Raw genomic sequence first — 9,895 nt, forward strand, 5'->3', positions numbered from 1 at the left:
TTTTAAAACTGCAATTTGAGTGTAAAGCAGGAATTGTGCTTCTGGTTTAGCAGAATTGGTTCAGGGAGTCGGTGGATCAGTTACATGTTGTAGTCATTGTGTCTGAAGTACAAGTAATTGTGTGTAAACAACTGGGAAAAACTGTAATAATGGGCTGTTTTAATCTTTATGTATTATGTGTTTTATTTATTTATTTTGCTGTTTTCTGTTATTCTATTGTTTTTAAATTATTTTCTGCACAGCTCTTTGGTCCTGTACTGGGTATTTTAAAGGGCTTTATAAATAAAATTGGATTGGATTTAGAAAACCTCAATGTCCATTTATGTTCCTCCACCTCCTCCACGCTGGTGTCCTAGACCTCCTTCCTCTCCCTCCACCTCTTCCTTTGCATGTCTTTGGAACCATTATTTCAAAGCTGACTTTGGCTGTTTTGTCTCTCCATCAAAGTTTCAGATTGGTGTGTGATACGATTTGACTCCCAGTGTTTCCACTTCATTAATTGTGCTAATTTAGCTGAAGCTGTGCTGATGTGAGTTAACATTATTAACTGCTAGTGCTTTCTAAGTGACCACATGGCGTCAGCACTGAAAAATTTAGATATTTGTGTGTAGAAATTTGCAGTAACAATTCATCACATCTGACTCATGTGGTAAAGCAGGAGCATAGCGTTTATAGTTCATGGAAATGGGTGTTCATTTTGGAAAGTGGCATTATGGTTTCGAAATTCGGTTCACAACACTGGTTAAACAATCGATAAAAACTGTAATAAACAAACTGATTAGAGAGAAATACCAGGTGACTCAAGACTTTTGCACAGTAATGTCTGACTTACAGTGATTTTTCTGGGAAGAGCTCTGTGTGAGGAAGTGTTGTAGATCTACACCTGTGTGTGTGGATTGTGATTATTGATGTGTAGCTGGGCCCAACATGCAGTGAACACACCAGTCAAACAAACTGAAGGTCAAAAGAGCTCGAGCACAGATCAAATCAAAATCAAATCAAAAATATTTATATAGCACATTTAAAGACCGAAGTACACCAAAGTGCTTTCCAGTAAAACCATGAAAATCACAATATAAAATATATAATAATTACATAATCTAAATGCAGAGCCAGATGTAAATCACACTAATTAGCCTCAAATGAAGACTTAAAACAGAAGAGAAGAAAAGAAAATCTAAACATTACACAAAGAAAATAAAAGAACTAAACTCTATAAATTCTAAAAATGTCTTCTTTTCTTCTGGCACTCAGTACAACAATTGATGTTCCTTCAGGTGGAAGACAGCTTTTGAAACAAAATAAAGCATGGATGATTTTTATGGAACGCCAGGACTGCCATAATGAATTAATTAAATATACCATTAAATAATTAATTAAATGTGTCAATAATTAATTAAATGTGTCAATAATTAATTAAAATTGGAATTAATTAATTAAATATGTAGTTATGACACATGCAATTAATTAATTATTGACACATTTAATTGATTATTTAATGATATATTTATTTATTTCATTTTGGCAGTCTCTGATGACCTCTCCTGGACTGCAAATACCCCGGCGGTGGTAAAAAAGGCCCAGCAGCGTCTCCACTTTCTGAGAGTGCTCAGGAGGAACAACCTGGAGGAGAGGCTGCTGGTGACATTTTACAGAGCCACCATAGAGAGCATCCTAACGTACGGCATAACAACATGGTATGCAGGGTGCTCAGCTGCAGACAGGAAAGTACTGCAGAGGGTCATCAACACAGCCCAGAAGATCACTGGCTGCTCTCTGCCCAGCCTGGAGGTCACTGCAAACTCTCGGTACCTCAGCAGAGCTGGCAATATCATCAAGGACCACTCTCACCCCAGTAACCAACTGTTTGAACTATTACCGTCAGGCCGACGGTACAGGTCACATAAAACCAGGACAAACAGATTCAGGGATAGCTTCTTTCCCAGAGCTACCACCGTAGTAAATAAGCACAAAAACAATTGAACCTATTCCATACTGTCACTGTCATTATATTAATGCTGCTATCCTGTATATATTGTACATACTATTGTTTGAGTACTTACGATTGTTTTTTTGTACTTTTTATATTTTACATTTATATTTATTATTGAAACTTGCACCAAGGGAGTGGCACTCCAATTTCATTGCACTCTGTACAATGACAATAAAGACTATTCTATTCTAAACTACAGATAAGTGTGTTCAGCCCAACTAGTTTATCTCATTACAGCAGTTTGATGTTTCCCTTTGAATCCCCCTGAAGATCCTGACAGTGAAGCACGTACATAATACTCCAGCCTTTCAACTCTGAGCTTATTTAGTTCTATTAATACACTGAAATCTCATTTGTGTCATGAAGAAAGTCTTTAATCAAACAGAATTCAAAGATCAGAAACATTTCATATATGGAGTTAAACATGAATCATTGTTTCAACAACATATTTATTGTTGTCATAAACAGACAAGAAGACAACAACAAACTGCTCCTCCCATTCAACACATGTCAGTCCATATCCCAGCAAACTAAATCATCTCCATTTACACATCAAATAGAAACATGAATCACTTGTAATGATTAGAAACTTGATAGAATTTCAAATCTAGTTTGGGGAGTCATTCAGTGAGAAACAGTGAAATGATTTTCCATGTGAAAAGGTGGACAGCAGAAACAGAAAGAAAGAGTGAAACTAAAAGAGAAACAAAGAGCTTTGGAACAACGAGGCAGCAGGAGGACAGCTGCAGTTTAACAGCTTCAACTCACTGACAGGAAACAACATTAGAAACATCATCATCCTCAACTCATCTGCTGCACTGACACTGACACCTTCAACGGACACACCTTCAGTTTATTATAAGTGTTAATGATTGGAAACATCCTGTGAGTGAAAGTGTGTGTGAAGGTGTGTATGTGTGTGTTAGTATCAGGATCAGAGAACGACAGCTTTCCTCTGTTCCAGTCCAGATTCACTCTGATCCTCTGGAGCTTCTTCTGGACTGAGAGAACAGTGAAAGGAGTTGATGGTGAGAGTGTGTAGTACATACCTAAACTGCACACTATTCCCCATAATCCAGACTGTATGCGTCCCTTCCTCTGCACAGACTCTGCTAACACACCCAGTTCCCACCCTTTACTGTCTCCTAGATCAACATCCCAGCTGTGAGTCCCTGAGTTAAAGCCCTCAGAGCCCAGGACAGAGCAGAACAAATCAAATCTCTCTTGATTATCAGGAAGCTGCTGCCTCTCTCCTCCTCGTCTCACACTGGTCAGATCTTCAGACAGGATGAGGTTTGGATCAGCAGTGTTTGGGTCCAGAATGAGAGGAGTGTAGGAGACCATGTCCTTCATCTTGTTCCAGATGTTGAAGGTCAGGTTGCCCAGGTGTTTGGCCTGGTCTATCAGAGCTCCTGAGGGCAGCTGTGGATCATCCAGCAGGGGGCAGCGCTGGACTCTTTCCACTGCAGCCTTGTAGTTGTGCAGGAATGAGACGTCTTCAGCTCTCAGCTCCTCCTCTGTGGCTCTGACTGTGTCTGAAAGAGCTGCTATCTCTCTGCTCAGAGCCTCCATCATCGCACTCTTCTGCTCCTCTTCCTCCCTCAGTGCAGCCAGCCTGGCCTCCTCTTCCTCTGCTAGAAACTGGTGAAGCTTCTTAAACTGCTCCTTAATCTGCCTCTCTGTGTGTCGGGCCTGGACCTTAATGTGTTCTGCTGTTTGATCAAACTTCACTTGAACTCGTTTGCAAACCTTTAACTTCTCCTTTAAGGGCTCCAGAGTTTCCTGAAGTTCCTTCTTGTGCAGCTTCATCGATGGGTCTGAATCTGTGATTGGTGTGTTTTTCTGAGTCTCTGCAGACGACACACACTGGCTGCTGATGGTCCAGACAGAAGAGTTTGAGTTTCTCAGAGTGCAGACTGCAGAGATCCTCTGAAGCTCTCTCCTGTAAGAACGACTCACACAGGTTCTTTAAAGCTCGGTTTAAAGGTGGATGCTTCTTTGAAGATATTTCCTTACAAACTGGACACTCACGTTCCCCTTTCTCTCTCCACCATCTCTTCAGACAGTCTTTACAGAAGCTGTGGCTACATGACAGAAGAACAGGATCTCTGAAGACCTGCTGACAGACCGGACAGCAGAGATCCTCCTCTGATCTGGAAGCCATTGAGTCTGTGAGTGAAGCTGAAAACAGCAGACAGGCAGTACAGTCAGTCCTGGCTCCCCTCCCTCCTCTACCACCTTCACTGAAACTTCCTTTGAGTCGTGTTTTTGCTCAAACTCACATTCAGTGTGTGGAGCGTCAGCAGCTTGAAGCAGCAGTGTTGGAGTTTTCCACTTTTCTCTCCTGTAGCTGGACTCACTCAGAGGAAGCTGCTAGTTTGGTCTGAGCTCAGTCTGATCGTCTGTGCGTCTCTCTGCACTGAAGAAGAAAAACAGCCAGTTTCTTCTTCTTCTTTCTTACAGTTGTACTAGCGGTTGGCAAACAATTGAAAGGTGCATTACCGCCACCAAGTGGTATGGAGTATGGTCTGGAACGACGCTCGAAAAAAAAAAAGCCAGTTTCCTGGTTTGTTGCGTGTTAAACACGTGGGGGGGCGGAGCTTCATTCAACTTCCTCTTATAAATGTGTGAGTGTGACAGCAGAGCGCAGACTGTCACCGCAGGTCAAAAAGTAAACATTTTTATGAAGTTCAGAAAATAAAATATGACTCAGTGTTGCAGCTGTTTGAAGTTTTTCTTTCAAACTTTCTTCTGATTATTAGAAGGGCTCGCCCCGCCCGCAGACTGTGGACCAATAGGAGAGCTGGCAAACTGTAGACTACCTATCGTCTGTCGACGGAAGTTGCGTCACCAGAAAACAACAACGGCACCTCCGCTATGTTTGAAAAGTCGCTTTTCTTTTATCTTTACAGTAAGTTATCGACTTTAAGATATAAGCTGGAGGAAATAGACATGAAAGAAAATATTATATGGTGTGGGCATTTTAATGCACACCATTCGTTATGGATGAGTGAGAAAACAGACTACAATGGTAAAGGAAGATAAGATAAGATAAAACTTTATTAATCCCTCGGTTGGGTTCCTCTGGGAAATTTGGTTTCCAAAAGCACAGCACCGACAGAAGTTACAGAGCGTGAGCAGAATATTATATATATATACACATATATAAATACAGAGACATATATAAATAAAATATACAAAGAGGATAAACAGAATAAATAGGAATAAGAATACAAGTGAATTGCACATTTCAAGTATTGAGGTCTATTGCACCGTTGATTATTAACAAAAGTATTGCACAAAAATTATTGCACAGTGAAGTGAAGAGGAACTACAGCTTAGTTGTTCCCCCCTCCTTTGTCCTCCTGTCTCCCCTCCCTCTCCCCTCCAGAGAGGAGTTAAACAGTCTGATGGCGTGTGGGACAAAGGAGTTTTTAAGTCTGTTAGTTCTTATCTTTGGGAGAAGCAACCTGTCACTGAACAGACTCTTCTGGTTGTTTATGGCCGTGTGCAGAGGATGCCCAGCATTGTTCATAATGCATAGAAAAGTACTCCAGCAACCACTGAACTGCGTATAAAGTAAAGGCTTTAAAACAAAGTAAACGCTGAAAGTACAAACATCGCTAATGTCACATAACTTTGCCGGCATGTGGCCAACAGTAATGTTTTAATGTTCTTGTTACGACCCGGCTCAAAAGCCGCAACATAAAAAAAAGGAGATGAATAACAGAGTGTGGGTGAGAAGAGGTGTCATCCTAAAATGGAAAACCAGGTTGGCTAAAATGGCTGGTGCCACCAAGGCAAAGACTAGTGCACTGCTGGAAAGCTTGCATTATTAAACATTTGCGATTAAGTGACCTTAAATGAATGCCGTCTTTTTAATTCTGCTCCGGACTCGTGAATCTCAACCCAGCAGCAGCGGTAACGTTTGCACGTCCTTTCCCGTTAATGCGGCAGATAAATAATCAACTGATAGTGCTAATAATACTAATAATAATAATAATAAGGGGCAGTATTATGTTAGCGCGACCTGCCTTATTACACAACCTGCCATTACTGTGCATTTAGGTGACCATGATGAGAGAGACAGACAGAGTCTGGCTCAGATGCTGGCAGTTTTCGCTGCAGTCTACCGGTAGAGTCTCCTTTCAGGCCAGGATGTCACCGAGCAGTGACTAAGTTTGTGGTAAAAGGTTGCCACAGCAGATGCCCCCGATTTCCGGTAAGTGAATGTGTTTAATTGTAGGCAGGGAGATTACTGGATATTCTTGTGTAATTGCTACAGAATAATTTATGTTATACTTTGTTATTGCTACAGAAGAATATTTATTTTATTATTTTACATATACATTTTTTTTCCTGGGGACCCTGTGACACCCCATTGAAGAGCCGTAGGCTGTGGATCTCTTAAGATCTCACTGTTGGGTTTGTAAGGCCATGTTACTCCTAAATTTCTATCTCGTTCAAAGAGAAGATATAAAACAAAGTTCTAAGCTAATCAACCTTAGTGTTCTCCTTTTTCAAAAGAATCAATAAAGAATCGAATCGTTAAACAGAATCGAAAATGGAATCTGAATTGTGAAAATCTTATCAATACCCATCCCTAGTACTTACTTTTGAAAGTTTACTCTTTGGCCGCCCCGCTTCCACTTCTTTGAAGTGTCTCCCAGTCCCAGTGCACTTGTTAGCATGTTTTGGTTCATGCAACTGGTCCGTCGGGTTATTTTCTCCCCAGAAACATTTCCATTGTGTCTTGTGTGCTTTTGCAGCATTTTCCTTTTTGCAGCGTTTTTCTTTTGCAAGTGTTTTTCTTTTTCTGGGGCTCAGTCACTCAGGCACAGCTGGCTGCCGGCGGAGCTCACGGGCGCGTCACTACAACTCCCCCTGGCTTCTGCTCCGCGGCTGCTGAGTGAGCCCTCATCTGGGACTCTCCTCAGCTCTTACTGGGACAGTGGCGCGGCTGCCCCTCTGTTGGTCTTCCTTGGTCTCTTGTGTTCTGGGGGCCTCTGGATGTCTGGAGTTTTGATCTCCTCCATACCTGCTTCATACCCTGGAGGACGGGGCTGTGGCCCCCCCCCCCACCCACACACACCCTCTAGCAGATCATTACATGAAGGAACCTTTTAAAAACAAGCGCGTCCATGCTCACAGGTGTACACACGGGTGATCACACCCACAAACTACACCCTTTTTGGCTCCTACCTCAAAGCACACTGTGTTCTGTTGATCTTATGTGCTGCACAATAATGTTTAATATTTAGTATTTACTGTCATATTCCCATATATCATTGTGATGTTGTTTATTCTATTACTCTTGTTCTCTTCTGCTTGTTTTCTTTTTTCTTTCTCAGCAGGTGATCCAGGTGATTGATATATGCATTTTTTTTCTCTGCCCATTCTGTTGGTTTTTGTTTTTTGCCCTTCTCCCCCGTCCCTCTTCTCAGCTGTTTCTCTTTCCCTCTTTCTTTCCCCCAGTCAAGTCTGTCCCGTATTCAGCAAGTGAAAATAAAATAAACAATAAAAGGTGAATCAAATGGACCATTATGGCAAGGCTGGGATGGTCAATTTGGTAAAGAAAATCCGTTGGGCATCTTTCTTTGCCTTTAGACAATAATTCTGATGGCAAAAGAGCCAAACGGGACAGGCAAAAAAAAAAAAAAAGTGTTTTTCTTTTTGCAGGTGTTTTTCTTTTTGCAGCGTTTTTCTTTTTGCAAGTGTTTTCTGAAGTTGCAGTCCGTTTGCCTCTCAGGGCCACCGTAGGAATGCAGTGTGGCATGATTAAAGTCTCCAGATATAATAATGAAAGTGTTAGAATTTCTGCTTGTATGTTTATTATATGTTTATGTTTAAAATCTTATATATTTAAACGACGGGAAGAAGACAAGAATTTATATTAGCTCTGGCAAGGATTCCATATTAGATTTAACTTTTGCTTCTAGTTCTTTAGCACCATTATGTGAGTGGCAAGTAAAGAATAAGCTTTTTGGTAGTGATCATTATCTGGTAGTAAGGATTGGTCAAATACAGGTACCTGAAGCATTTGGAGGGAAGTGGGTGTTTGGGAAGGCAAATTGGGGGAAATTTAGTAGGTTGCGTGAGAGGAAGCTTTTAGAGGTTCGTAATCATTTGAGTGTTGAAAGAATGAATCAAGAAATTAGTCAAAGTATTTTAAGCTCTGCTGAGGAGGCTTTTTCAAAGACATCAGGAAAAGTTAGGGGGAGATCAGTTCCACGGTGGAATGATGAATGTAACCTAGTAGTTAGAAAAAGAAATGGCGCATTTAAGTTGGTCAAGCGGGATCATAATTTTCAACATTTAATTGACTACAAAAAAGCACAGCCAAAAGTCAGAAGTACAGTAAGAAGAACAAAGAACGTATTGGAGAGATTTCTTTAATACAATTGGCAGTAGGCCTAATATTCAAATAGGGGAGGTTTGGGGGATGATCAGGAAAATGGGGGGAGACAAAAGAGAATGGAGTTATCCAATAGTTGATAAGAATAATCAAGTAGCTGTAACTGATAGGGGAAAAGCTGATTTATTGGCAATTACTTTTGTTGATATACATAGTGGGAGAAATTTATCAGATGAGAGTAAACGAGGAAGAGAGAGGACTAAAGGATACAATTTTGAAGCTTTAGGGAGGAAGGAGAGTACTGAAGATGTAATGAGTTGTCCCTTTTCTATTGGAGAACTAAAAAAGAGCTCTGGGTAGAACCAGGAGTACAGGGAGTGCAGAATTATTAGTCAGATGAGTATTTTGTCCACATCATCCTCTTCATGCATGTTGTCTTACTCCAAGCTGTATAGGCTCGAAAGCCTGCTACCCATTAAGCATATTAGGTGATGTGCATCTCTGTAATGAGAAGGGGTGTGGTCTAATGACATCAACACCCTATATCAGGTGTGCATAATTATTAGGCAACTTCCTTTCGGCAATTTTATATATATATATATATATATATATATATATATATATATATATATATATATATATATATATATATATATATATATATATATATATATATATATATATATATATATATATAAATAAATAAATACTAAAAGGATCAATATCTGTGGTGCCTACTGATACAGAAAAAAATTAAAACAAAAAACAAAACCATCGACAGCCGCAACAGTCAGTCTGTCGACTTACACCAGTTTAAAACAAATTAAAACACACTGATGTGTCGGGTCCTTTGGCCGCAGCCAGAAATCCACCTGGCAAAGCAGCAGCTCGGTACTCTGTGAATAAAAGGCAGGAGATCACTAGCTGGACAATAAAACACAGGAATATTCCTCCACTGAATTGGTTTTGTTACCTGTCCACACGTTCGTGTCACACCCTAATAAATGTGGGTCAGTGGCGATGAAGTCCACTATACCGTTCTCACGGGAGCAATGTTTCCCACCTACAAAGGTGGAAATAACTGTAAACCTCTGCCAACAGCCAGAGCTCACGTGGTACATTTTTGTGTAACCTACCGTTCTAACAGAAGTTTAGGGGATGACCCGTATCAGACTTTCATAGACAGGAGTTAAGAAACACCAACTTGCCCAACTCGGACCAAGCACTCGCAGCTTCAGGTTTGCAGAGGAATACCCAATTGCCCACACCTGTGCTTATGAAAGGAGCAAAGACCAGCTCCGCCCACCAGGGGCGGTCCCAAGTCTCCAGGTCTCACCTGTCACACATACTCACCATAAAAGTTCTGTCTGAGAGATATGAAGTGAACCAGTTGTGTACAGCACCAGAGAGGCCCACCATGTGTTTCAGCCTGTTTAAAAGAATAGCGTGGTCTACTGTATCAAAGGCTGCGCTTAGATCCAGTAGCACCAGGACTGAGAGCTTTTGGGAGTCCCAGTTACATCTAAGATCATTTAAAACCTTTAGGA

General features: G+C 40.9%; 1 long non-coding RNA gene and 1 pseudogene across 2 annotated transcripts; both read right to left on the reverse strand.

The window, feature by feature from the left end:
- Nucleotides 1–2,794: 2,794 nt before the first annotated feature.
- Nucleotides 2,795–4,439, reverse strand: LOC146712759 (nuclear factor 7, ovary-like; annotated as a pseudogene). The gene is made up of 2 exons (XR_014916029.1): nucleotides 4,276–4,439; nucleotides 2,795–4,174 (listed from the first exon to the last, which is right to left on the reverse strand). The product of XR_014916029.1 is annotated as a nuclear factor 7, ovary-like (transcript).
- A 4,619-nt stretch (nucleotides 4,440–9,058) lies between these two features.
- Nucleotides 9,059–9,661, reverse strand: LOC146712760 (uncharacterized). The gene is made up of 3 exons (XR_014917261.1): nucleotides 9,485–9,661; nucleotides 9,322–9,411; nucleotides 9,059–9,244 (listed from the first exon to the last, which is right to left on the reverse strand). It is a non-coding gene; the product is annotated as an uncharacterized LOC146712760 (long non-coding RNA).
- Between the last annotated feature and the right edge of the window lie 234 nt (nucleotides 9,662–9,895).

The sequence above is a fragment of the Copadichromis virginalis genome, linkage group LG3, assembly GCF_057382275.1.
Source record: "Copadichromis virginalis isolate Kocher_CV1m ecotype Utaka linkage group LG3, C_Virginalis_male_GT1.1, whole genome shotgun sequence".
Taxonomy (NCBI): domain Eukaryota; kingdom Metazoa; phylum Chordata; class Actinopteri; order Cichliformes; family Cichlidae; genus Copadichromis; species Copadichromis virginalis.